The 24,050-nt window shown below is 53.3% G+C and overlaps 44 non-coding genes across 44 annotated transcripts; 9 read left to right on the top strand and 35 right to left on the bottom strand.

The window, feature by feature from the left end:
• Positions 1-26: 26 nt before the first annotated feature.
• Trnag-ucc lies at positions 27-98 on the top strand. Its single transcript has one exon. It is a non-coding gene; the product is annotated as a tRNA-Gly (tRNA).
• Positions 99-684: 586 nt separating this feature from the next.
• Positions 685-758, bottom strand: Trnai-aau. The gene has a single exon. It is a non-coding gene; the product is annotated as a tRNA-Ile (tRNA).
• Positions 759-956: 198 nt separating this feature from the next.
• Trnae-uuc lies at positions 957-1,028 on the bottom strand. The gene has a single exon. It is a non-coding gene; the product is annotated as a tRNA-Glu (tRNA).
• A 281-nt stretch (positions 1,029-1,309) lies between these two features.
• On the bottom strand, positions 1,310-1,382 carry Trnam-cau. Its single transcript has one exon. It is a non-coding gene; the product is annotated as a tRNA-Met (tRNA).
• Positions 1,383-7,638: 6,256 nt separating this feature from the next.
• On the top strand, positions 7,639-7,710 carry Trnag-ucc. Its single transcript has one exon. It is a non-coding gene; the product is annotated as a tRNA-Gly (tRNA).
• Positions 7,711-8,286: 576 nt separating this feature from the next.
• Trnai-aau lies at positions 8,287-8,360 on the bottom strand. Its single transcript has one exon. It is a non-coding gene; the product is annotated as a tRNA-Ile (tRNA).
• Positions 8,361-8,558: 198 nt separating this feature from the next.
• Trnae-uuc lies at positions 8,559-8,630 on the bottom strand. The gene has a single exon. It is a non-coding gene; the product is annotated as a tRNA-Glu (tRNA).
• A 281-nt stretch (positions 8,631-8,911) lies between these two features.
• Positions 8,912-8,984, bottom strand: Trnam-cau. The gene has a single exon. It is a non-coding gene; the product is annotated as a tRNA-Met (tRNA).
• A 293-nt stretch (positions 8,985-9,277) lies between these two features.
• Trnag-gcc lies at positions 9,278-9,348 on the bottom strand. The gene has a single exon. It is a non-coding gene; the product is annotated as a tRNA-Gly (tRNA).
• A 341-nt stretch (positions 9,349-9,689) lies between these two features.
• Trnag-ucc lies at positions 9,690-9,761 on the top strand. Its single transcript has one exon. It is a non-coding gene; the product is annotated as a tRNA-Gly (tRNA).
• A 586-nt stretch (positions 9,762-10,347) lies between these two features.
• Positions 10,348-10,421, bottom strand: Trnai-aau. The gene has a single exon. It is a non-coding gene; the product is annotated as a tRNA-Ile (tRNA).
• Positions 10,422-10,619: 198 nt separating this feature from the next.
• Positions 10,620-10,691, bottom strand: Trnae-uuc. The gene has a single exon. It is a non-coding gene; the product is annotated as a tRNA-Glu (tRNA).
• Positions 10,692-10,972: 281 nt separating this feature from the next.
• On the bottom strand, positions 10,973-11,045 carry Trnam-cau. Its single transcript has one exon. It is a non-coding gene; the product is annotated as a tRNA-Met (tRNA).
• Positions 11,046-11,338: 293 nt separating this feature from the next.
• On the bottom strand, positions 11,339-11,409 carry Trnag-gcc. Its single transcript has one exon. It is a non-coding gene; the product is annotated as a tRNA-Gly (tRNA).
• Positions 11,410-11,750: 341 nt separating this feature from the next.
• On the top strand, positions 11,751-11,822 carry Trnag-ucc. The gene has a single exon. It is a non-coding gene; the product is annotated as a tRNA-Gly (tRNA).
• A 586-nt stretch (positions 11,823-12,408) lies between these two features.
• On the bottom strand, positions 12,409-12,482 carry Trnai-aau. Its single transcript has one exon. It is a non-coding gene; the product is annotated as a tRNA-Ile (tRNA).
• A 198-nt stretch (positions 12,483-12,680) lies between these two features.
• On the bottom strand, positions 12,681-12,752 carry Trnae-uuc. Its single transcript has one exon. It is a non-coding gene; the product is annotated as a tRNA-Glu (tRNA).
• A 281-nt stretch (positions 12,753-13,033) lies between these two features.
• Positions 13,034-13,106, bottom strand: Trnam-cau. The gene has a single exon. It is a non-coding gene; the product is annotated as a tRNA-Met (tRNA).
• A 293-nt stretch (positions 13,107-13,399) lies between these two features.
• Trnag-gcc lies at positions 13,400-13,470 on the bottom strand. Its single transcript has one exon. It is a non-coding gene; the product is annotated as a tRNA-Gly (tRNA).
• Positions 13,471-13,811: 341 nt separating this feature from the next.
• Trnag-ucc lies at positions 13,812-13,883 on the top strand. The gene has a single exon. It is a non-coding gene; the product is annotated as a tRNA-Gly (tRNA).
• A 576-nt stretch (positions 13,884-14,459) lies between these two features.
• Positions 14,460-14,533, bottom strand: Trnai-aau. The gene has a single exon. It is a non-coding gene; the product is annotated as a tRNA-Ile (tRNA).
• A 198-nt stretch (positions 14,534-14,731) lies between these two features.
• Trnae-uuc lies at positions 14,732-14,803 on the bottom strand. The gene has a single exon. It is a non-coding gene; the product is annotated as a tRNA-Glu (tRNA).
• Positions 14,804-15,084: 281 nt separating this feature from the next.
• On the bottom strand, positions 15,085-15,157 carry Trnam-cau. The gene has a single exon. It is a non-coding gene; the product is annotated as a tRNA-Met (tRNA).
• Positions 15,158-15,450: 293 nt separating this feature from the next.
• Trnag-gcc lies at positions 15,451-15,521 on the bottom strand. Its single transcript has one exon. It is a non-coding gene; the product is annotated as a tRNA-Gly (tRNA).
• Positions 15,522-15,862: 341 nt separating this feature from the next.
• Trnag-ucc lies at positions 15,863-15,934 on the top strand. Its single transcript has one exon. It is a non-coding gene; the product is annotated as a tRNA-Gly (tRNA).
• Positions 15,935-16,520: 586 nt separating this feature from the next.
• Positions 16,521-16,594, bottom strand: Trnai-aau. The gene has a single exon. It is a non-coding gene; the product is annotated as a tRNA-Ile (tRNA).
• A 198-nt stretch (positions 16,595-16,792) lies between these two features.
• On the bottom strand, positions 16,793-16,864 carry Trnae-uuc. Its single transcript has one exon. It is a non-coding gene; the product is annotated as a tRNA-Glu (tRNA).
• A 281-nt stretch (positions 16,865-17,145) lies between these two features.
• Trnam-cau lies at positions 17,146-17,218 on the bottom strand. The gene has a single exon. It is a non-coding gene; the product is annotated as a tRNA-Met (tRNA).
• Positions 17,219-17,511: 293 nt separating this feature from the next.
• On the bottom strand, positions 17,512-17,582 carry Trnag-gcc. Its single transcript has one exon. It is a non-coding gene; the product is annotated as a tRNA-Gly (tRNA).
• A 341-nt stretch (positions 17,583-17,923) lies between these two features.
• On the top strand, positions 17,924-17,995 carry Trnag-ucc. Its single transcript has one exon. It is a non-coding gene; the product is annotated as a tRNA-Gly (tRNA).
• A 586-nt stretch (positions 17,996-18,581) lies between these two features.
• Trnai-aau lies at positions 18,582-18,655 on the bottom strand. The gene has a single exon. It is a non-coding gene; the product is annotated as a tRNA-Ile (tRNA).
• A 198-nt stretch (positions 18,656-18,853) lies between these two features.
• On the bottom strand, positions 18,854-18,925 carry Trnae-uuc. The gene has a single exon. It is a non-coding gene; the product is annotated as a tRNA-Glu (tRNA).
• Positions 18,926-19,206: 281 nt separating this feature from the next.
• On the bottom strand, positions 19,207-19,279 carry Trnam-cau. Its single transcript has one exon. It is a non-coding gene; the product is annotated as a tRNA-Met (tRNA).
• Positions 19,280-19,572: 293 nt separating this feature from the next.
• Positions 19,573-19,643, bottom strand: Trnag-gcc. The gene has a single exon. It is a non-coding gene; the product is annotated as a tRNA-Gly (tRNA).
• A 341-nt stretch (positions 19,644-19,984) lies between these two features.
• Trnag-ucc lies at positions 19,985-20,056 on the top strand. Its single transcript has one exon. It is a non-coding gene; the product is annotated as a tRNA-Gly (tRNA).
• A 586-nt stretch (positions 20,057-20,642) lies between these two features.
• Positions 20,643-20,716, bottom strand: Trnai-aau. The gene has a single exon. It is a non-coding gene; the product is annotated as a tRNA-Ile (tRNA).
• Positions 20,717-20,914: 198 nt separating this feature from the next.
• Positions 20,915-20,986, bottom strand: Trnae-uuc. The gene has a single exon. It is a non-coding gene; the product is annotated as a tRNA-Glu (tRNA).
• Positions 20,987-21,267: 281 nt separating this feature from the next.
• Trnam-cau lies at positions 21,268-21,340 on the bottom strand. Its single transcript has one exon. It is a non-coding gene; the product is annotated as a tRNA-Met (tRNA).
• Positions 21,341-21,633: 293 nt separating this feature from the next.
• Trnag-gcc lies at positions 21,634-21,704 on the bottom strand. The gene has a single exon. It is a non-coding gene; the product is annotated as a tRNA-Gly (tRNA).
• A 341-nt stretch (positions 21,705-22,045) lies between these two features.
• On the top strand, positions 22,046-22,117 carry Trnag-ucc. The gene has a single exon. It is a non-coding gene; the product is annotated as a tRNA-Gly (tRNA).
• Positions 22,118-22,703: 586 nt separating this feature from the next.
• Positions 22,704-22,777, bottom strand: Trnai-aau. Its single transcript has one exon. It is a non-coding gene; the product is annotated as a tRNA-Ile (tRNA).
• Positions 22,778-22,975: 198 nt separating this feature from the next.
• Positions 22,976-23,047, bottom strand: Trnae-uuc. Its single transcript has one exon. It is a non-coding gene; the product is annotated as a tRNA-Glu (tRNA).
• A 281-nt stretch (positions 23,048-23,328) lies between these two features.
• On the bottom strand, positions 23,329-23,401 carry Trnam-cau. Its single transcript has one exon. It is a non-coding gene; the product is annotated as a tRNA-Met (tRNA).
• A 293-nt stretch (positions 23,402-23,694) lies between these two features.
• Positions 23,695-23,765, bottom strand: Trnag-gcc. The gene has a single exon. It is a non-coding gene; the product is annotated as a tRNA-Gly (tRNA).
• Between the last annotated feature and the right edge of the window lie 285 nt (positions 23,766-24,050).

A 24,050-nucleotide genomic window follows, 5' to 3' on the forward strand; every position in this document is an offset into this window, starting at 1 on the left:
AGCGCGGTGGCGGGGCGCTCGCTTGTGCGGTGGTGGTGTAATGGTCAGCATAGTTGCCTTCCAAGCAGTTGATCCGGGTTCGATTCCCGGCCACCGCAGCAGGCTTTTAATTTCGCGTATGAGTACTTTTGCCACGCGCTCTTAAACTATTGTTTTTTCGCCCTCTTACTCGCTGCATACCAGCCCTTAGTGTGTCTCGACTTGTCTCGACTTTGCTCAGCTGACGCGAGAGCTGACGCTCTCAAATCGGCCTATATCAAAACGACAAGCACGAGAAACGACTGAGAGAGGTAAGGAGAGGCGAGGCGAGGCGATGGACACACAGCACGCCCCCTTCATTTCACGGTGGCGTCTCCCTGGCCGAATCGGGCTGTAGCTCCGAAAACAAAGGAGAAACAAAAATAGGAAGTAAAACTGCCAATACTGCCCTGTGTTCCCATGCGCTCACCCGCCCAAGTACTGACAAGGGCCAAAGTTGTTACGCATCGGCAATCGGACATTTTCTTTCATTTTCTCTAACCAGTGTATTCAAGATATTATGGCCATTGCCGAGTGAATGCTGTAGTGCTTCCCGACGAGTCGGGTTCGGATCCTCTGTCAACTTCCACGCAGGGTGATGATCATTTGGTCATCACACTCGCCAGCTGAAATCGGCGCTGCCTTTTCGCAGTAGTAAAAGAGAAGTGGCCCGTGGGGGGATCGAACCCACGACCTTCGCGTTATTAGCACGACGCTCTAACCAACTGAGCTAACGGGCCTCGGCAGATGCAGTTGCTCAGCCCTACGCTGGAATCAGGTGGCATGAAGCCATACACCATTCCTATGGTCGTCGTGTGTCTGCTTCCCTAGTCTATATTCTGCTGACGGTCACGAAACAGTAGCTATATTGCGAGCAGGACGGGAAACGGCCGCTCGGACAGCTCAAACTTGTCACGATTCGTGTGGAAAAAATTCCGTTCCGGTACCGGGAATCGAACCCGGGCCTCCTGGGTGAAAGCCAGGTATCCTAGCCACTAGACCACACCGGATGCGGCCGTTTCATTCGACCGTTCGTACGGTCGCTTGTCGCATTGTCGCTCTCTTTGCGAGCATCTTTGCACATACTGACTGGCAAGGCGCGCACCTCAAACGTCGCAGAGCAATGCTTTTGGCTTCATGCTCTGCTGGGAGAAGAGGAATAGGGAAGCTGTATGTAGCAATAACAGGAAGTAAACATTTTCCCGCTGAAGCGTTGAAACGTTGCGGATAACAAACAAGAAATAAGTTGGCGCCCTAGCAACAGCACCACCTTCAGTCACAGAAAATTAGATGCCCCGGGTGAGGATCGAACTCACGACCTTAAGATTATGAGACTTACGCGCTGCCTACTGCGCTACCGAGGCAGGCGATCGTTAGACCTTCTGGAATCTTGGTAAGTACCGAATACAAGTGGTAGAGAGTCTGCACTCCCTGGCTCATTTTTTCTGTTGCTACACGTGCATTCACGGCGCGGCAGGCAACTTGCGATGCTAGGCCGACGCCAGTATGTACAATAGCACGCAGGAGTCCAAACGAGCAGTCGTCCGCGCTGCATGATTGGTTCTTTCCACACGGAATCCCGCGGTTCATTCTCATGGCTCACGCAGTTCGAGTGCGAAAGACACGCAGCACCCCTACCGGAGAAAAAACAAAATGATGCATCGGCCGGGAATCGAACCCGGGCCGCCCGCGTGGCAGGCGAGCATTCTACCACTTTTTTTTTTTTTTTTTGCTTTTTTTTTTTTTTTTATTTTTTTTTTTTTTTTTTTTATTTTTTTTTTTTTTTTTTTTTTTTTTTTTTTTTTTTTTAGCTTCATCGCTATATTTGCTGGACTGTCGAACTTCGTGGATCAGTGGTATAACTTAAAACAAAATCATCTTCTGCTCAGGTGGTGTGGTGTCTTCTTCCACAGAAAAATGGAGAACTAAGAGAAATTTTATCGCGGAATTCGTGGACGGTCTTCTTTCCTCCGCTGGTTCAACTCTGCTGCTCGTAGTTCAACTAAACTCATATTCCGCTTAAAAGTAAAATAATTGTCCCTCCTGACTAACGTCAGTCACTCCGATGCAGCAGAGAGTTGTTACAAAACAGATGTCAACGCAGCACAACAGCACAACATGAGAGTGTATGTCGATGTGTGCAGCACACGAAAGAAACAGAAATCACAGGAAAGTAATAAAAGGAAATCGCGACAGTCCGGGAACAGAATTTAAGAGATTGGAAAAAAAAAACACTCCTGCAACTATGAATGTTCCACACAAACAGGCTGTATCTTCTAAAATACCCATGAAGTCTTGTGAACAAAGTAAAATTCCTCAAAATTAAAAGGACACTCCTCCCTTGGATATAAAACTAGAACCACCCGTAGTGTGGGTGTGGCACAAGTCACCAACCATAACACAAATAAAACAAATAAAGAAGGAAAAAGAAATTAAAAATGGAACGAGTCAGCTCAGTAAATCTCAGTTCAAGGTGTTTGCCGCAGTTCCATTTCATAGCCGTAATCCAAGGCCGCCTTCAAAAAATTCGCAAACAATTCGCGAAATTGAACGCAATCCTTCAGTGTCAGATACTGGGCCCACAAATAATCCAGGTAAATCACAGTATCAGTGACGGCCATATCGATAAGGGCATAAATCGTATGCCCTAAGATCCAGACAGTGGCGTTATTTTTCGTCCGCGGGAAAGCTTTGAAGTTAGGCACTATCACACGACGAACAGTCACAAGGTGAGGAGGCGTTCTGTTAATGTGGGCGACCATTTGTTGACACAGTCGCCATACTGTCGACACCGATGGACACTCAAAACGATGTTCCCGTGTGTCCACAGTACCACATCTACCACAGTTGGCAGAGGGAAGGAGATGAATGTCGGCAAGCCGCTGGTTCGTCGCTAGGGTGTTGTTGACGATCTTAAACCAGAGCGCACTCACGTCCGACGGCAACACCGGGTTGTTGATGTTTGCCCACACGTTCACCCATTCCACTGTGGGGTTCCGGAAGACCAGTTTATGACGCGGAGGTCGTCCAGTCAGGGCAACGTAGAGTCCTCGGGCGGTCCTGTGTCTGTCGGTAGCCGTCGACAGAGCGTAGCTCCTCGTTAAAAAGTACTCCCGTATGTAGGACATCTTATACGGGATGGCCGCGAGAGAGACGGGGGCCGCTTCAGAGTGTGGGCGGTAGAGCTCCAGGAGTGCCGCGGTGGTTCCTGCCGGGTCGTCGGACTGCAGGGTGGCTGTCCGGTGGACGAGCAGCGCGCCGCATTTGCGTGGAACGTCGGTGAAACCGAGGCCGCCCAGCTGCCTGTCGATGACACAGGTCGAAGCCTTGACTTTAAAAATCTCATGCCGCCACAGGAGCCAGTAGACTGCCTGCGAAATCGCCCTCCCGATCGGCTTCGGAACACTAAGCAGTTGGGCGATGTACCACGCGTTCGATAAGATGAATGTGTTAATGACAGCCACACGTTGATGTAAGTTGAGTCGGCGACCTGAGTGGCTGCGGCATAGGGCCTTCACAGTGCCAAGAATTCGCCTCCAGTTTAAAACTTGCATTTTTTGTGGGCACGCTACAATGTCGAGTCCTAAAATTTTGTGGGTGCGCACAACACGGAACCAGTCCCGTTCAGCAGACAGTCCCCGCCGACCCAGTGGTACCAATACAGTTTTCCGCGTATTCAGAACGGCGCCAGAGGCACGTTCGTACAATGTCAGAACATCGCGAACTCTGTCCAAGTCATGTGCCCGCCCCATGAAAAGTCCCACGTCGTCAGCATAGGCAGCACATTTGAGAGAGACGTGACAGACCTGGACACCTTCAATGATTCGACCGACTGCGCGCAAAAACGGGTCGAGCGCAATGACAAATAGGAGCATTGATAAAGGACAGCCCTGTCTGACGGATCTTGTAATAGGAATGGGCGGCGACTGCCAACCATTGATGACAATTACTGACGTCGCCGATGTTAAAAGATTCCGTATAGCATCGAGAAAGTGGCCGCCGAACCCCAGTTTTGTCATGACGGACAGAAGATAATCGTGCCCGATACGGTCGAATGCATTGGCAAAATCGATGGAGAGAATGCCAGCGGACAGGTCATTAAGGGCTGCGTACGCGACCACGTCTCGGTATGAAGCCGCAGCGTGAAAAATGCTACGGCGTTGCACACCACACGACTGAAAGGGACTGATTATCTTGTCCATGACCACATTGAGTTTCGTTGCGAGGCATCGTGCCGCCAGTTTATAGTCTGCATTTAAAAGTGTGATAGGGCGTAATGCCTCAACACGGCATGCTGTCGGTGTCTTCGGAATTAATATAATACGCCCTGCAACGAACTTCGAAGGGACAGCAGCACCACGAACAATTTCATTTATCATGATCGTCAATGTCTCACCGAAAATATCCCAATAAGCCAGGTAAAATTCGATGGGAAGGCCATCTGGACCTGGAGACTTCCCTCGACGACACGAACGTAACACATCTTTCACATCGTCCCGTGATAACATCTCATCCAGTGACTGACGGTCAGATTCGGAGATGACAGTATCCAATTCATCTAACAGAAAGGAACGTGCGACATCATCGGCAGCTGTCCGTCCGAACAATCTCTTAAAGTGGTCGGTGACGTGGGGAACGATCTCATGCTTCGCCGTGAGACGAGCACCAGTGTCCGTGATGAGGGTGGTAATGTCTTTCCTCCGCGCCAACCGTTTCTCGCGTGCCAAGTGGTAAAGCGTTGGCACTTCGTCAATGGTCTCACACTGCGGTCGGCTCCTGATCAGAACACCTTGTGCCTTGTGGAGGTGATGCTGGAGTATCTTGCTTTTAATTCTATTCAAACGTGCGCGTAAGTTTTGATCTGGCGCCACGGGCGCATCAAGCGCATCTTGGAGGCACTGCTGATAAAAGGCAATGGTGCGCCTCTCCCAAAATGACGCCTCCCTTGCATACCGCATCGCAACACTGCGCAACTGCGGTTTGGCTAAGTCGACCCACCATTGTAAGACCGAGGCATAACTTCCTCGTTTTGCAGAACAAAACTGCCACACGTTCTGAATCTCGCAACGTAAACCGGCGTCAGAGAGATGACGGGTATTGAGTTTCCAAACACGGGAAGGGGGCGCCTGCCTATTTGCCAGTAATTGCACGTCACACACAACACCGCAGTGATCGCTAAAGGCGACGGGATGTACCGCAACCCTCTGAAGATAGGTTTGAAGCGGCCGCGACACATAAATGCGATCAATTCTGCTGGCACCGTTCGCATAAAAGTGTGTGTATTGCGTCGTGGTAGGATGAAAATGACGCCAAACATCGATCAAGTCATTTGTCACAATTAGTTGGGAAAGTTCCGGGCACATGGTAGCCGTGGGAAATTGATCGGCTCCGGCAGTAACACAGTTAAAATCGCCGCCAACTACTACATTGCGGGTCGACGCAAAAAACGGAACCACATCTTGATTAAAAAAAACAGAACGTGCACGTTTATGATCAGTGCCACTCGGCGCGTATATATTAATAAATGTGACATCCTGGATCGTACACGTAAGTAAGCGACCATTCGGTAAAAATTGAACGTTAGTTGGTTGTAATACAGTTTTATAAAGAACAGCGGTGCCACAAGTACCTTCAACGTTAATGTTATAGATGACATCATAACCAGGGACGTTATTGAAGCGCTTAACAGTAACTTCTTGGAGCAATGCAACGTCATAGCCTCCCAAAGTTAAAAAGTCTATAAAACTTGCTATTTTATGCGCAGCTATGATGCGATTTACATTGAGTGATAAAACTGAGAAGATCTTTAGATGTTGACGAGCGGCGGCCATTTAAAACACAGACACTCAAGTATTAGCAAGAAAAATGAAAAACGGAAGACGCAGATGCAGCGTCTCAAGCACACCAATAAAACTGTCAAGAAGCACTGCAACCCATTACGTAACTCGTGGACAATACTGTGCAGAAAATTACTGTCAGCGTGCAGGAAACAGCGTAACATAACGTCGCAGGTAAACGGGGCACGAATTACAGCAGGTCCGCCGAAAGCCGCTAATGGGATCCAGGGTCGTCCTCCTCCTGCTTCCACCAGGGCGTCTCCGTTGGTCGGTCGGTCGGTTGGGCGCGACCACCAGCGGTGTCTGTGTACGTGGCCTCGTCCGCCTGTGTTGTTGCTGTACCGGCGGCCGACGTCGCCGAATGCCTGCGCGTGCGCTGCGGCAGCTGCTCGCTACTTTGCTCGCTTTTGCGCTTCGCAGCATGCGCACCCTGTTCGCGTGCCGTATTTAAGAACACCTTGAGATGTGCAGTTTGTTCCCTTATACGCTCCTGGCGCGCAGAGCTGTCAGAGGCAGGGGGGCACGATGTCTGAACTTCACTCTCACTGCCACTCTCTGAGACAGGGGTGCACGGTAAATCATCTGACTGCTGACTCCTAGTACCCTTATTTTTATTTTTCTTTGTACGCCCTTTCCTCGGTGCCAGGGGAACCTCTTCAGGCGGCGGAGGCGGTGGTAAGGAGGTGTCCATCTCTTCCGAAATAGCAACTGGTGCATGATCCGAAACATCTGGGACCTCCTTAGCAACTGAATCCGATTCTACTACAGCCGAGGACAAAATGGGAGCGTCCTCCATTCGTTCCTGTGGCGCGTCTACAGTAACATTCACCTCACTTGGTACATCCTCAGCACGAATAGGGTCGGTAGGGCGGGGTTGTGATACAGTGCCCGCTACTATTTCACTCAGTAGTGGCACAAAGTGGCCACCAGTAGCCGCAGCATCACTACGTGGGAGCTGCACGGGTCGTCTACGGGGACAATCAACACGTAAATGCTCAGTGGAATGACAAATTGAGCATGTGGGTGGCTGGCCGATATAAGTCACTTGAGCCCTACAGCCCGCAATCATTACGTAGGATGGAATGTGTTTCTGCAGGTCAATGCGGACACTACGTACTCCACTATTAACCTGGTACCGGTACGCGCTAGACCACTTCTCGTTTACTACCGACAAGACAACGCCGTACTGAGTGAGAGCACGTGCAATCAAATCATTGCCGCATTCAGGGGGCACATTAAATACTCGGACCGTTCTAACACCATAACCCGAGGGCACAATCTGCACATCACTGACTGTGCCATCGACATGCCTAAATTTACGCACTCCGCCAAATTTTTCAACAAATCTTTCACAGATGTCGCCGGAAAAGAACTTCAAAAATAGCGAATATTGCGCGAAATCCAACTGAAAAGTGTCCACTAGATCTTCCGGGATTTTCAAATCTTCGAATATAAATTCGTGGATTTCAAAAGCGGTGGGCCGCAAAGCATTTCGATCGAACACAAACTGCGCAGTGTTTGCCCTAGTAACTGTCGACATGGTACTCACGTTGAAGAAACTTGAACACGTGGACCTCGAAACACTCGCTGAGCGCCGCCCCGCGATGTAAACAAAGCCGCAACCGCTCCGCTGCTCCGCGCGATGTGCGCGGATACGCTGTCCGAATGCGTCTGGATGTGCTCCCCTAGCCTGCCTCGAAATGCGCCTGCCGGGTACGATCACCTTCGGCCGCTGCCGACAGGCGGGAAGCCGACTCAGCGCGGTGGCGGGGCGCTCGCTTGTGCGGTGGTGGTGTAATGGTCAGCATAGTTGCCTTCCAAGCAGTTGATCCGGGTTCGATTCCCGGCCACCGCAGCAGGCTTTTAATTTCGCGTATGAGTACTTTTGCCACGCGCTCTTAAACTATTGTTTTTTCGCCCTCTTACTCGCTGCATACCAGCCCTTAGTGTGTCTCGACTTGTCTCGACTTTGCTCAGCTGACGCGAGAGCTGACGCTCTCAAATCGGCCTATATCAAAACGACAAGCACGAGAAACGACTGAGAGAGGTAAGGAGAGGCGAGGCGAGGCGATGGACACACAGCACGCCCCCTTCATTTCACGGTGGCGTCTCCCTGGCCGAATCGGGCTGTAGCTCCGAAAACAAAGGAGAAACAAAAATAGGAAGTAAAACTGCCAATACTGCCCTGTGTTCCCATGCGCTCACCCGCCCAAGTACTGACAAGGGCCAAAGTTGTTACGCATCGGCAATCGGACATTTTCTCTAACCAGTGTATTCAAGATATTATGGCCATTGCCGAGTGAATGCTGTAGTGCTTCCCGACGAGTCGGGTTCGGATCCTCTGTCAACTTCCACGCAGGGTGATGATCATTTGGTCATCACACTCGCCAGCTGAAATCGGCGCTGCCTTTTCGCAGTAGTAAAAGAGAAGTGGCCCGTGGGGGGATCGAACCCACGACCTTCGCGTTATTAGCACGACGCTCTAACCAACTGAGCTAACGGGCCTCGGCAGATGCAGTTGCTCAGCCCTACGCTGGAATCAGGTGGCATGAAGCCATACACCATTCCTATGGTCGTCGTGTGTCTGCTTCCCTAGTCTATATTCTGCTGACGGTCACGAAACAGTAGCTATATTGCGAGCAGGACGGGAAACGGCCGCTCGGACAGCTCAAACTTGTCACGATTCGTGTGGAAAAAATTCCGTTCCGGTACCGGGAATCGAACCCGGGCCTCCTGGGTGAAAGCCAGGTATCCTAGCCACTAGACCACACCGGATGCGGCCGTTTCATTCGACCGTTCGTACGGTCGCTTGTCGCATTGTCGCTCTCTTTGCGAGCATCTTTGCACATACTGACTGGCAAGGCGCGCACCTCAAACGTCGCAGAGCAATGCTTTTGGCTTCATGCTCTGCTGGGAGAAGAGGAATAGGGAAGCTGTATGTAGCAATAACAGGAAGTAAACATTTTCCCGCTGAAGCGTTGAAACGTTGCGGATAACAAACAAGAAATAAGTTGGCGCCCTAGCAACAGCACCACCTTCAGTCACAGAAAATTAGATGCCCCGGGTGAGGATCGAACTCACGACCTTAAGATTATGAGACTTACGCGCTGCCTACTGCGCTACCGAGGCAGGCGATCGTTAGACCTTCTGGAATCTTGGTAAGTACCGAATACAAGTGGTAGAGAGTCTGCACTCCCTGGCTCATTTTTTCTGTTGCTACACGTGCATTCACGGCGCGGCAGGCAACTTGCGATGCTAGGCCGACGCCAGTATGTACAATAGCACGCAGGAGTCCAAACGAGCAGTCGTCCGCGCTGCATGATTGGTTCTTTCCACACGGAATCCCGCGGTTCATTCTCATGGCTCACGCAGTTCGAGTGCGAAAGACACGCAGCACCCCTACCGGAGAAAAAACAAAATGATGCATCGGCCGGGAATCGAACCCGGGCCGCCCGCGTGGCAGGCGAGCATTCTACCACTGAACCACCGATGCTCGGGCCAGCGGTACCTTCACGCTGCTTCCCGAGCAGATGTCTCAAGGGAAAGTGGGACTGCCGTCAAGCGCCGTAGCATTCTGTGGAGAAGATGCTGCAGACGCTGAATCCTGCACTGCACTGCTTAAAGATGCCGCCAGAACGCGGTCCTCTGCGTACTCTTGCGCCGCCGGCGCCGACTCTTGCCAAAGGATGCGAAATGTGCGCGGATACGCTGTCCGAATGCGTCTGGATGTGCTCCCCTAGCCTGCCTCGAAATGCGCCTGCCGGGTACGATCACCTTCGGCCGCTGCCGACAGGCGGGAAGCCGACTCAGCGCGGTGGCGGGGCGCTCGCTTGTGCGGTGGTGGTGTAATGGTCAGCATAGTTGCCTTCCAAGCAGTTGATCCGGGTTCGATTCCCGGCCACCGCAGCAGGCTTTTAATTTCGCGTATGAGTACTTTTGCCACGCGCTCTTAAACTATTGTTTTTTCGCCCTCTTACTCGCTGCATACCAGCCCTTAGTGTGTCTCGACTTGTCTCGACTTTGCTCAGCTGACGCGAGAGCTGACGCTCTCAAATCGGCCTATATCAAAACGACAAGCACGAGAAACGACTGAGAGAGGTAAGGAGAGGCGAGGCGAGGCGATGGACACACAGCACGCCCCCTTCATTTCACGGTGGCGTCTCCCTGGCCGAATCGGGCTGTAGCTCCGAAAACAAAGGAGAAACAAAAATAGGAAGTAAAACTGCCAATACTGCCCTGTGTTCCCATGCGCTCACCCGCCCAAGTACTGACAAGGGCCAAAGTTGTTACGCATCGGCAATCGGACATTTTCTTTCATTTTCTCTAACCAGTGTATTCAAGATATTATGGCCATTGCCGAGTGAATGCTGTAGTGCTTCCCGACGAGTCGGGTTCGGATCCTCTGTCAACTTCCACGCAGGGTGATGATCATTTGGTCATCACACTCGCCAGCTGAAATCGGCGCTGCCTTTTCGCAGTAGTAAAAGAGAAGTGGCCCGTGGGGGGATCGAACCCACGACCTTCGCGTTATTAGCACGACGCTCTAACCAACTGAGCTAACGGGCCTCGGCAGATGCAGTTGCTCAGCCCTACGCTGGAATCAGGTGGCATGAAGCCATACACCATTCCTATGGTCGTCGTGTGTCTGCTTCCCTAGTCTATATTCTGCTGACGGTCACGAAACAGTAGCTATATTGCGAGCAGGACGGGAAACGGCCGCTCGGACAGCTCAAACTTGTCACGATTCGTGTGGAAAAAATTCCGTTCCGGTACCGGGAATCGAACCCGGGCCTCCTGGGTGAAAGCCAGGTATCCTAGCCACTAGACCACACCGGATGCGGCCGTTTCATTCGACCGTTCGTACGGTCGCTTGTCGCATTGTCGCTCTCTTTGCGAGCATCTTTGCACATACTGACTGGCAAGGCGCGCACCTCAAACGTCGCAGAGCAATGCTTTTGGCTTCATGCTCTGCTGGGAGAAGAGGAATAGGGAAGCTGTATGTAGCAATAACAGGAAGTAAACATTTTCCCGCTGAAGCGTTGAAACGTTGCGGATAACAAACAAGAAATAAGTTGGCGCCCTAGCAACAGCACCACCTTCAGTCACAGAAAATTAGATGCCCCGGGTGAGGATCGAACTCACGACCTTAAGATTATGAGACTTACGCGCTGCCTACTGCGCTACCGAGGCAGGCGATCGTTAGACCTTCTGGAATCTTGGTAAGTACCGAATACAAGTGGTAGAGAGTCTGCACTCCCTGGCTCATTTTTTCTGTTGCTACACGTGCATTCACGGCGCGGCAGGCAACTTGCGATGCTAGGCCGACGCCAGTATGTACAATAGCACGCAGGAGTCCAAACGAGCAGTCGTCCGCGCTGCATGATTGGTTCTTTCCACACGGAATCCCGCGGTTCATTCTCATGGCTCACGCAGTTCGAGTGCGAAAGACACGCAGCACCCCTACCGGAGAAAAAACAAAATGATGCATCGGCCGGGAATCGAACCCGGGCCGCCCGCGTGGCAGGCGAGCATTCTACCACTGAACCACCGATGCTCGGGCCAGCGGTACCTTCACGCTGCTTCCCGAGCAGATGTCTCAAGGGAAAGTGGGACTGCCGTCAAGCGCCGTAGCATTCTGTGGAGAAGATGCTGCAGACGCTGAATCCTGCACTGCACTGCTTAAAGATGCCGCCAGAACGCGGTCCTCTGCGTACTCTTGCGCCGCCGGCGCCGACTCTTGCCAAAGGATGCGAAATGTGCGCGGATACGCTGTCCGAATGCGTCTGGATGTGCTCCCCTAGCCTGCCTCGAAATGCGCCTGCCGGGTACGATCACCTTCGGCCGCTGCCGACAGGCGGGAAGCCGACTCAGCGCGGTGGCGGGGCGCTCGCTTGTGCGGTGGTGGTGTAATGGTCAGCATAGTTGCCTTCCAAGCAGTTGATCCGGGTTCGATTCCCGGCCACCGCAGCAGGCTTTTAATTTCGCGTATGAGTACTTTTGCCACGCGCTCTTAAACTATTGTTTTTTCGCCCTCTTACTCGCTGCATACCAGCCCTTAGTGTGTCTCGACTCGTCTCGACTTTGCTCAGCTGACGCGAGAGCTGACGCTCTCAAATCGGCCTATATCAAAACGACAAGCACGAGAAACGACTGAGAGAGGTAAGGAGAGGCGAGGCGAGGCGATGGACACACAGCACGCCCCCTTCATTTCACGGTGGCGTCTCCCTGGCCGAATCGGGCTGTAGCTCCGAAAACAAAGGAGAAACAAAAATAGGAAGTAAAACTGCCAATACTGCCCTGTGTTCCCATGCGCTCACCCGCCCAAGTACTGACAAGGGCCAAAGTTGTTACGCATCGGCAATCGGACATTTTCTTTCATTTTCTCTAACCAGTGTATTCAAGATATTATGGCCATTGCCGAGTGAATGCTGTAGTGCTTCCCGACGAGTCGGGTTCGGATCCTCTGTCAACTTCCACGCAGGGTGATGATCATTTGGTCATCACACTCGCCAGCTGAAATCGGCGCTGCCTTTTCGCAGTAGTAAAAGAGAAGTGGCCCGTGGGGGGATCGAACCCACGACCTTCGCGTTATTAGCACGACGCTCTAACCAACTGAGCTAACGGGCCTCGGCAGATGCAGTTGCTCAGCCCTACGCTGGAATCAGGTGGCATGAAGCCATACACCATTCCTATGGTCGTCGTGTGTCTGCTTCCCTAGTCTATATTCTGCTGACGGTCACGAAACAGTAGCTATATTGCGAGCAGGACGGGAAACGGCCGCTCGGACAGCTCAAACTTGTCACGATTCGTGTGGAAAAAATTCCGTTCCGGTACCGGGAATCGAACCCGGGCCTCCTGGGTGAAAGCCAGGTATCCTAGCCACTAGACCACACCGGATGCGGCCGTTTCATTCGACCGTTCGTACGGTCGCTTGTCGCATTGTCGCTCTCTTTGCGAGCATCTTTGCACATACTGACTGGCAAGGCGCGCACCTCAAACGTCGCAGAGCAATGCTTTTGGCTTCATGCTCTGCTGGGAGAAGAGGAATAGGGAAGCTGTATGTAGCAATAACAGGAAGTAAACATTTTCCCGCTGAAGCGTTGAAACGTTGCGGATAACAAACAAGAAATAAGTTGGCGCCCTAGCAACAGCACCACCTTCAGTCACAGAAAATTAGATGCCCCGGGTGAGGATCGAACTCACGACCTTAAGATTATGAGACTTACGCGCTGCCTACTGCGCTACCGAGGCAGGCGATCGTTAGACCTTCTGGAATCTTGGTAAGTACCGAATACAAGTGGTAGAGAGTCTGCACTCCCTGGCTCATTTTTTCTGTTGCTACACGTGCATTCACGGCGCGGCAGGCAACTTGCGATGCTAGGCCGACGCCAGTATGTACAATAGCACGCAGGAGTCCAAACGAGCAGTCGTCCGCGCTGCATGATTGGTTCTTTCCACACGGAATCCCGCGGTTCATTCTCATGGCTCACGCAGTTCGAGTGCGAAAGACACGCAGCACCCCTACCGGAGAAAAAACAAAATGATGCATCGGCCGGGAATCGAACCCGGGCCGCCCGCGTGGCAGGCGAGCATTCTACCACTGAACCACCGATGCTCGGGCCAGCGGTACCTTCACGCTGCTTCCCGAGCAGATGTCTCAAGGGAAAGTGGGACTGCCGTCAAGCGCCGTAGCATTCTGTGGAGAAGATGCTGCAGACGCTGAATCCTGCACTGCACTGCTTAAAGATGCCGCCAGAACGCGGTCCTCTGCGTACTCTTGCGCCGCCGGCGCCGACTCTTGCCAAAGGATGCGAAATGTGCGCGGATACGCTGTCCGAATGCGTCTGGATGTGCTCCCCTAGCCTGCCTCGAAATGCGCCTGCCGGGTACGATCACCTTCGGCCGCTGCCGACAGGCGGGAAGCCGACTCAGCGCGGTGGCGGGGCGCTCGCTTGTGCGGTGGTGGTGTAATGGTCAGCATAGTTGCCTTCCAAGCAGTTGATCCGGGTTCGATTCCCGGCCACCGCAGCAGGCTTTTAATTTCGCGTATGAGTACTTTTGCCACGCGCTCTTAAACTATTGTTTTTTCGCCCTCTTACTCGCTGCATACCAGCCCTTAGTGTGTCTCGACTTGTCTCGACTTTGCTCAGCTGACGCGAGAGCTGACGCTCTCAAATCGGCCTATATCAAAACGACAAGCACGAGAAACGACTGAGAGAGGTAAGGAGAGGCGAGGCGAGGCGATGGACACACAGCACGCCCCCTTCATTTCACGGTGGCGTCTCCCTGGCCGAATCGGGCTGTAGCTCCGAAAACAAAGGAGAAACAAAAATAGGAAGTAAAACTGCCAATACTGCCCTGTGTTCCCATGCGCTCACCCGCCCAAGTACTGACAAGGGCCAAAGTTGTTACGCATCGGCAATCGGACATTTTCTCTAACCAGTGTATTCAAGATATTATGGCCATTGCCGAGTGAATGCTGTAGTGCTTCCCGACGAGTCGGGTTCGGATCCTCTGTCAACTTCCACGCAGGGTGATGATCATTTGGTCATCACACTCGCCAGCTGAAATCGGCGCTGCCTTTTCGCAGTAGTAAAAGAGAAGTGGCCCGTGGGGGGATCGAACCCACGACCTTCGCGTTATTAGCACGACGCTCTAACCAACTGAGCTAACGGGCCTCGGCAGATGCAGTTGCTCAGCCCTACGCTGGAATCAGGTGGCATGAAGCCATACACCATTCCTATGGTCGTCGTGTGTCTGCTTCCCTAGTCTATATTCTGCTGACGGTCACGAAACAGTAGCTATATTGCGAGCAGGACGGGAAACGGCCGCTCGGACAGCTCAAACTTGTCACGATTCGTGTGGAAAAAATTCCGTTCCGGTACCGGGAATCGAACCCGGGCCTCCTGGGTGAAAGCCAGGTATCCTAGCCACTAGACCACACCGGATGCGGCCGTTTCATTCGACCGTTCGTACGGTCGCTTGTCGCATTGTCGCTCTCTTTGCGAGCATCTTTGCACATACTGACTGGCAAGGCGCGCACCTCAAACGTCGCAGAGCAATGCTTTTGGCTTCATGCTCTGCTGGGAGAAGAGGAATAGGGAAGCTGTATGTAGCAATAACAGGAAGTAAACATTTTCCCGCTGAAGCGTTGAAACGTTGCGGATAACAAACAAGAAATAAGTTGGCGCCCTAGCAACAGCATCACCTTCAGTCACAGAAAATTAGATGCCCCGGGTGAGGATCGAACTCACGACCTTAAGATTATGAGACTTACGCGCTGCCTACTGCGCTACCGAGGCAGGCGATCGTTAGACCTTCTGGAATCTTGGTAAGTACCGAATACAAGTGGTAGAGAGTCTGCACTCCCTGGCTCATTTTTTCTGTTGCTACACGTGCATTCACGGCGCGGCAGGCAACTTGCGATGCTAGGCCGACGCCAGTATGTACAATAGCACGCAGGAGTCCAAACGAGCAGTCGTCCGCGCTGCATGATTGGTTCTTTCCACACGGAATCCCGCGGTTCATTCTCATGGCTCACGCAGTTCGAGTGCGAAAGACACGCAGCACCCCTACCGGAGAAAAAACAAAATGATGCATCGGCCGGGAATCGAACCCGGGCCGCCCGCGTGGCAGGCGAGCATTCTACCACTGAACCACCGATGCTCGGGCCAGCGGTACCTTCACGCTGCTTCCCGAGCAGATGTCTCAAGGGAAAGTGGGACTGCCGTCAAGCGCCGTAGCATTCTGTGGAGAAGATGCTGCAGACGCTGAATCCTGCACTGCACTGCTTAAAGATGCCGCCAGAACGCGGTCCTCTGCGTACTCTTGCGCCGCCGGCGCCGACTCTTGCCAAAGGATGCGAAATGTGCGCGGATACGCTGTCCGAATGCGTCTGGATGTGCTCCCCTAGCCTGCCTCGAAATGCGCCTGCCGGGTACGATCACCTTCGGCCGCTGCCGACAGGCGGGAAGCCGACTCAGCGCGGTGGCGGGGCGCTCGCTTGTGCGGTGGTGGTGTAATGGTCAGCATAGTTGCCTTCCAAGCAGTTGATCCGGGTTCGATTCCCGGCCACCGCAGCAGGCTTTTAATTTCGCGTATGAGTACTTTTGCCACGCGCTCTTAAACTATTGTTTTTTCGCCCTCTTACTCGCTGCATACCAGCCCTTAGTGTGTCTCGACTTGTCTCGACTTTGCTCAGCTGACGCGAGAGCTGACGCTCTCAAATCGGCCTATATCAAAACGACAAGCACGAGAAACGACTGAGAGAGGTAAGGAGAGGCGAGGCGAGGCGATGGACACACAGCACGCCCCCTTCATTTCACGGTGGCGTCTCCCTGGCCGAATCGGGCTGTAGCTCCGAAAACAAAGGAGAAACAAAAATAGGAAGTAAAACTGCCAATACTGCCCTGTGTTCCCATGCGCTCACCCGCCCAAGTACTGACAAGGGCCAAAGTTGTTACGCATCGGCAATCGGACATTTTCTTTCATTTTCTCTAACCAGTGTATTCAAGATATTATGGCCATTGCCGAGTGAATGCTGTAGTGCTTCCCGACGAGTCGGGTTCGGATCCTCTGTCAACTTCCACGCAGGGTGATGATCATTTGGTCATCACACTCGCCAGCTGAAATCGGCGCTGCCTTTTCGCAGTAGTAAAAGAGAAGTGGCCCGTGGGGGGATCGAACCCACGACCTTCGCGTTATTAGCACGACGCTCTAACCAACTGAGCTAACGGGCCTCGGCAGATGCAGTTGCTCAGCCCTACGCTGGAATCAGGTGGCATGAAGCCATACACCATTCCTATGGTCGTCGTGTGTCTGCTTCCCTAGTCTATATTCTGCTGACGGTCACGAAACAGTAGCTATATTGCGAGCAGGACGGGAAACGGCCGCTCGGACAGCTCAAACTTGTCACGATTCGTGTGGAAAAAATTCCGTTCCGGTACCGGGAATCGAACCCGGGCCTCCTGGGTGAAAGCCAGGTATCCTAGCCACTAGACCACACCGGATGCGGCCGTTTCATTCGACCGTTCGTACGGTCGCTTGTCGCATTGTCGCTCTCTTTGCGAGCATCTTTGCACATACTGACTGGCAAGGCGCGCACCTCAAACGTCGCAGAGCAATGCTTTTGGCTTCATGCTCTGCTGGGAGAAGAGGAATAGGGAAGCTGTATGTAGCAATAACAGGAAGTAAACATTTTCCCGCTGAAGCGTTGAAACGTTGCGGATAACAAACAAGAAATAAGTTGGCGCCCTAGCAACAGCACCACCTTCAGTCACAGAAAATTAGATGCCCCGGGTGAGGATCGAACTCACGACCTTAAGATTATGAGACTTACGCGCTGCCTACTGCGCTACCGAGGCAGGCGATCGTTAGACCTTCTGGAATCTTGGTAAGTACCGAATACAAGTGGTAGAGAGTCTGCACTCCCTGGCTCATTTTTTCTGTTGCTACACGTGCATTCACGGCGCGGCAGGCAACTTGCGATGCTAGGCCGACGCCAGTATGTACAATAGCACGCAGGAGTCCAAACGAGCAGTCGTCCGCGCTGCATGATTGGTTCTTTCCACACGGAATCCCGCGGTTCATTCTCATGGCTCACGCAGTTCGAGTGCGAAAGACACGCAGCACCCCTACCGGAGAAAAAACAAAATGATGCATCGGCCGGGAATCGAACCCGGGCCGCCCGCGTGGCAGGCGAGCATTCTACCACTGAACCACCGATGCTCGGGCCAGCGGTACCTTCACGCTGCTTCCCGAGCAGATGTCTCAAGGGAAAGTGGGACTGCCGTCAAGCGCCGTAGCATTCTGTGGAGAAGATGCTGCAGACGCTGAATCCTGCACTGCACTGCTTAAAGATGCCGCCAGAACGCGGTCCTCTGCGTACTCTTGCGCCGCCGGCGCCGACTCTTGCCAAAGGATGCGAAATGTGCGCGGATACGCTGTCCGAATGCGTCTGGATGTGCTCCCCTAGCCTGCCTCGAAATGCGCCTGCCGGGTACGATCACCTTCGGCCGCTGCCGACAGGCGGGAAGCCGACTCAGCGCGGTGGCGGGGCGCTCGCTTGTGCGGTGGTGGTGTAATGGTCAGCATAGTTGCCTTCCAAGCAGTTGATCCGGGTTCGATTCCCGGCCACCGCAGCAGGCTTTTAATTTCGCGTATGAGTACTTTTGCCACGCGCTCTTAAACTATTGTTTTTTCGCCCTCTTACTCGCTGCATACCAGCCCTTAGTGTGTCTCGACTTGTCTCGACTTTGCTCAGCTGACGCGAGAGCTGACGCTCTCAAATCGGCCTATATCAAAACGACAAGCACGAGAAACGACTGAGAGAGGTAAGGAGAGGCGAGGCGAGGCGATGGACACACAGCACGCCCCCTTCATTTCACGGTGGCGTCTCCCTGGCCGAATCGGGCTGTAGCTCCGAAAACAAAGGAGAAACAAAAATAGGAAGTAAAACTGCCAATACTGCCCTGTGTTCCCATGCGCTCACCCGCCCAAGTACTGACAAGGGCCAAAGTTGTTACGCATCGGCAATCGGACATTTTCTTTCATTTTCTCTAACCAGTGTATTCAAGATATTATGGCCATTGCCGAGTGAATGCTGTAGTGCTTCCCGACGAGTCGGGTTCGGATCCTCTGTCAACTTCCACGCAGGGTGATGATCATTTGGTCATCACACTCGCCAGCTGAAATCGGCGCTGCCTTTTCGCAGTAGTAAAAGAGAAGTGGCCCGTGGGGGGATCGAACCCACGACCTTCGCGTTATTGGCACGACGCTCTAACCAACTGAGCTAACGGGCCTCGGCAGATGCAGTTGCTCAGCCCTACGCTGGAATCAGGTGGCATGAAGCCATACACCATTCCTATGGTCGTCGTGTGTCTGCTTCCCTAGTCTATATTCTGCTGACGGTCACGAAACAGTAGCTATATTGCGAGCAGGACGGGAAACGGCCGCTCGGACAGCTCAAACTTGTCACGATTCGTGTGGAAAAAATTCCGTTCCGGTACCGGGAATCGAACCCGGGCCTCCTGGGTGAAAGCCAGGTATCCTAGCCACTAGACCACACCGGATGCGGCCGTTTCATTCGACCGTTCGTACGGTCGCTTGTCGCATTGTCGCTCTCTTTGCGAGCATCTTTGCACATACTGACTGGCAAGGCGCGCACCTCAAACGTCGCAGAGCAATGCTTTTGGCTTCATGCTCTGCTGGGAGAAGAGGAATAGGGAAGCTGTATGTAGCAATAACAGGAAGTAAACATTTTCCCGCTGAAGCGTTGAAACGTTGCGGATAACAAACAAGAAATAAGTTGGCGCCCTAGCAACAGCACCACCTTCAGTCACAGAAAATTAGATGCCCCGGGTGAGGATCGAACTCACGACCTTAAGATTATGAGACTTACGCGCTGCCTACTGCGCTACCGAGGCAGGCGATCGTTAGACCTTCTGGAATCTTGGTAAGTACCGAATACAAGTGGTAGAGAGTCTGCACTCCCTGGCTCATTTTTTCTGTTGCTACACGTGCATTCACGGCGCGGCAGGCAACTTGCGATGCTAGGCCGACGCCAGTATGTACAATAGCACGCAGGAGTCCAAACGAGCAGTCGTCCGCGCTGCATGATTGGTTCTTTCCACACGGAATCCCGCGGTTCATTCTCATGGCTCACGCAGTTCGAGTGCGAAAGACACGCAGCACCCCTACCGGAGAAAAAACAAAATGATGCATCGGCCGGGAATCGAACCCGGGCCGCCCGCGTGGCAGGCGAGCATTCTACCACTGAACCACCGATGCTCGGGCCAGCGGTACCTTCACGCTGCTTCCCGAGCAGATGTCTCAAGGGAAAGTGGGACTGCCGTCAAGCGCCGTAGCATTCTGTGGAGAAGATGCTGCAGACGCTGAATCCTGCACTGCACTGCTTAAAGATGCCGCCAGAACGCGGTCCTCTGCGTACTCTTGCGCCGCCGGCGCCGACTCTTGCCAAAGGATGCGAAATGTGCGCGGATACGCTGTCCGAATGCGTCTGGATGTGCTCCCCTAGCCTGCCTCGAAATGCGCCTGCCGGGTACGATCACCTTCGGCCGCTGCCGACAGGCGGGAAGCCGACTCAGCGCGGTGGCGGGGCGCTCGCTTGTGCGGTGGTGGTGTAATGGTCAGCATAGTTGCCTTCCAAGCAGTTGATCCGGGTTCGATTCCCGGCCACCGCAGCAGGCTTTTAATTTCGCGTATGAGTACTTTTGCCACGCGCTCTTAAACTATTGTTTTTTCGCCCTCTTACTCGCTGCATACCAGCCCTTAGTGTGTCTCGACTTGTCTCGACTTTGCTCAGCTGACGCGAGAGCTGACGCTCTCAAATCGGCCTATATCAAAACGACAAGCACGAGAAACGACTGAGAGAGGTAAGGAGAGGCGAGGCGAGGCGATGGACACACAGCACGCCCCCTTCATTTCACGGTGGCGTCTCCCTGGCCGAATCGGGCTGTAGCTCCGAAAACAAAGGAGAAACAAAAATAGGAAGTAAAACTGCCAATACTGCCCTGTGTTCCCATGCGCTCACCCGCCCAAGTACTGACAAGGGCCAAAGTTGTTACGCATCGGCAATCGGACATTTTCTTTCATTTTCTCTAACCAGTGTATTCAAGATATTATGGCCATTGCCGAGTGAATGCTGTAGTGCTTCCCGACGAGTCGGGTTCGGATCCTCTGTCAACTTCCACGCAGGGTGATGATCATTTGGTCATCACACTCGCCAGCTGAAATCGGCGCTGCCTTTTCGCAGTAGTAAAAGAGAAGTGGCCCGTGGGGGGATCGAACCCACGACCTTCGCGTTATTGGCACGACGCTCTAACCAACTGAGCTAACGGGCCTCGGCAGATGCAGTTGCTCAGCCCTACGCTGGAATCAGGTGGCATGAAGCCATACACCATTCCTATGGTCGTCGTGTGTCTGCTTCCCTAGTCTATATTCTGCTGACGGTCACGAAACAGTAGCTATATTGCGAGCAGGACGGGAAACGGCCGCTCGGACAGCTCAAACTTGTCACGATTCGTGTGGAAAAAATTCCGTTCCGGTACCGGGAATCGAACCCGGGCCTCCTGGGTGAAAGCCAGGTATCCTAGCCACTAGACCACACCGGATGCGGCCGTTTCATTCGACCGTTCGTACGGTCGCTTGTCGCATTGTCGCTCTCTTTGCGAGCATCTTTGCACATACTGACTGGCAAGGCGCGCACCTCAAACGTCGCAGAGCAATGCTTTTGGCTTCATGCTCTGCTGGGAGAAGAGGAATAGGGAAGCTGTATGTAGCAATAACAGGAAGTAAACATTTTCCCGCTGAAGCGTTGAAACGTTGCGGATAACAAACAAGAAATAAGTTGGCGCCCTAGCAACAGCACCACCTTCAGTCACAGAAAATTAGATGCCCCGGGTGAGGATCGAACTCACGACCTTAAGATTATGAGACTTACGCGCTGCCTACTGCGCTACCGAGGCAGGCGATCGTTAGACCTTCTGGAATCTTGGTAAGTACCGAATACAAGTGGTAGAGAGTCTGCACTCCCTGGCTCATTTTTTCTGTTGCTACACGTGCATTCACGGCGCGGCAGGCAACTTGCGATGCTAGGCCGACGCCAGTATGTACAATAGCACGCAGGAGTCCAAACGAGCAGTCGTCCGCGCTGCATGATTGGTTCTTTCCACACGGAATCCCGCGGTTCATTCTCATGGCTCACGCAGTTCGAGTGCGAAAGACACGCAGCACCCCTACCGGAGAAAAAACAAAATGATGCATCGGCCGGGAATCGAACCCGGGCCGCCCGCGTGGCAGGCGAGCATTCTACCACTGAACCACCGATGCTCGGGCCAGCGGTACCTTCACGCTGCTTCCCGAGCAGATGTCTCAAGGGAAAGTGGGACTGCCGTCAAGCGCCGTAGCATTCTGTGGAGAAGATGCTGCAGACGCTGAATCCTGCACTGCACTGCTTAAAGATGCCGCCAGAACGCGGTCCTCTGCGTACTCTTGCGCCGCCGGCGCCGACTCTTGCCAAAGGATGCGAAATGTGCGCGGATACGCTGTCCGAATGCGTCTGGATGTGCTCCCCTAGCCTGCCTCGAAATGCGCCTGCCGGGTACGATCACCTTCGGCCGCTGCCGACAGGCGGGAAGCCGACTCAGCGCGGTGGCGGGGCGCTCGCTTGTGCGGTGGTGGTGTAATGGTCAGCATAGTTGCCTTCCAAGCAGTTGATCCGGGTTCGATTCCCGGCCACCGCAGCAGGCTTTTAATTTCGCGTATGAGTACTTTTGCCACGCGCTCTTAAACTATTGTTTTTTCGCCCTCTTACTCGCTGCATACCAGCCCTTAGTGTGTCTCGACTTGTCTCGACTTTGCTCAGCTGACGCGAGAGCTGACGCTCTCAAATCGGCCTATATCAAAACGACAAGCACGAGAAACGACTGAGAGAGGTAAGGAGAGGCGAGGCGAGGCGATGGACACACAGCACGCCCCCTTCATTTCACGGTGGCGTCTCCCTGGCCGAATCGGGCTGTAGCTCCGAAAACAAAGGAGAAACAAAAATAGGAAGTAAAACTGCCAATACTGCCCTGTGTTCCCATGCGCTCACCCGCCCAAGTACTGACAAGGGCCAAAGTTGTTACGCATCGGCAATCGGACATTTTCTTTCATTTTCTCTAACCAGTGTATTCAAGATATTATGGCCATTGCCGAGTGAATGCTGTAGTGCTTCCCGACGAGTCGGGTTCGGATCCTCTGTCAACTTCCACGCAGGGTGATGATCATTTGGTCATCACACTCGCCAGCTGAAATCGGCGCTGCCTTTTCGCAGTAGTAAAAGAGAAGTGGCCCGTGGGGGGATCGAACCCACGACCTTCGCGTTATTGGCACGACGCTCTAACCAACTGAGCTAACGGGCCTCGGCAGATGCAGTTGCTCAGCCCTACGCTGGAATCAGGTGGCATGAAGCCATACACCATTCCTATGGTCGTCGTGTGTCTGCTTCCCTAGTCTATATTCTGCTGACGGTCACGAAACAGTAGCTATATTGCGAGCAGGACGGGAAACGGCCGCTCGGACAGCTCAAACTTGTCACGATTCGTGTGGAAAAAATTCCGTTCCGGTACCGGGAATCGAACCCGGGCCTCCTGGGTGAAAGCCAGGTATCCTAGCCACTAGACCACACCGGATGCGGCCGTTTCATTCGACCGTTCGTACGGTCGCTTGTCGCATTGTCGCTCTCTTTGCGAGCATCTTTGCACATACTGACTGGCAAGGCGCGCACCTCAAACGTCGCAGAGCAATGCTTTTGGCTTCATGCTCTGCTGGGAGAAGAGGAATAGGGAAGCTGTATGTAGCAATAACAGGAAGTAAACATTTTCCCGCTGAAGCGTTGAAACGTTGCGGATAACAAACAAGAAATAAGTTGGCGCCCTAGCAACAGCACCACCTTCAGTCACAGAAAATTAGATGCCCCGGGTGAGGATCGAACTCACGACCTTAAGATTATGAGACTTACGCGCTGCCTACTGCGCTACCGAGGCAGGCGATCGTTAGACCTTCTGGAATCTTGGTAAGTACCGAATACAAGTGGTAGAGAGTCTGCACTCCCTGGCTCATTTTTTCTGTTGCTACACGTGCATTCACGGCGCGGCAGGCAACTTGCGATGCTAGGCCGACGCCAGTATGTACAATAGCACGCAGGAGTCCAAACGAGCAGTCGTCCGCGCTGCATGATTGGTTCTTTCCACACGGAATCCCGCGGTTCATTCTCATGGCTCACGCAGTTCGAGTGCGAAAGACACGCAGCACCCCTACCGGAGAAAAAACAAAATGATGCATCGGCCGGGAATCGAACCCGGGCCGCCCGCGTGGCAGGCGAGCATTCTACCACTGAACCACCGATGCTCGGGCCAGCGGTACCTTCACGCTGCTTCCCGAGCAGATGTCTCAAGGGAAAGTGGGACTGCCGTCAAGCGCCGTAGCATTCTGTGGAGAAGATGCTGCAGACGCTGAATCCTGCACTGCACTGCTTAAAGATGCCGCCAGAACGCGGTCCTCTGCGTACTCTTGCGCCGCCGGCGCCGACTCTTGCCAAAGGATGCGAAATGTGCGCGGATACGCTGTCCGAATGCGTCTGGATGTGCTCCCCTAGCCTGCCTCGAAATGCGCCTGCCGGGTACGATCACCTTC

The sequence above is a fragment of the Schistocerca americana genome, unplaced genomic scaffold (genome assembly GCF_021461395.2).
Source record: "Schistocerca americana isolate TAMUIC-IGC-003095 unplaced genomic scaffold, iqSchAmer2.1 HiC_scaffold_133, whole genome shotgun sequence".
Classification (NCBI taxonomy): Eukaryota; Metazoa; Arthropoda; class Insecta; order Orthoptera; family Acrididae; genus Schistocerca; species Schistocerca americana.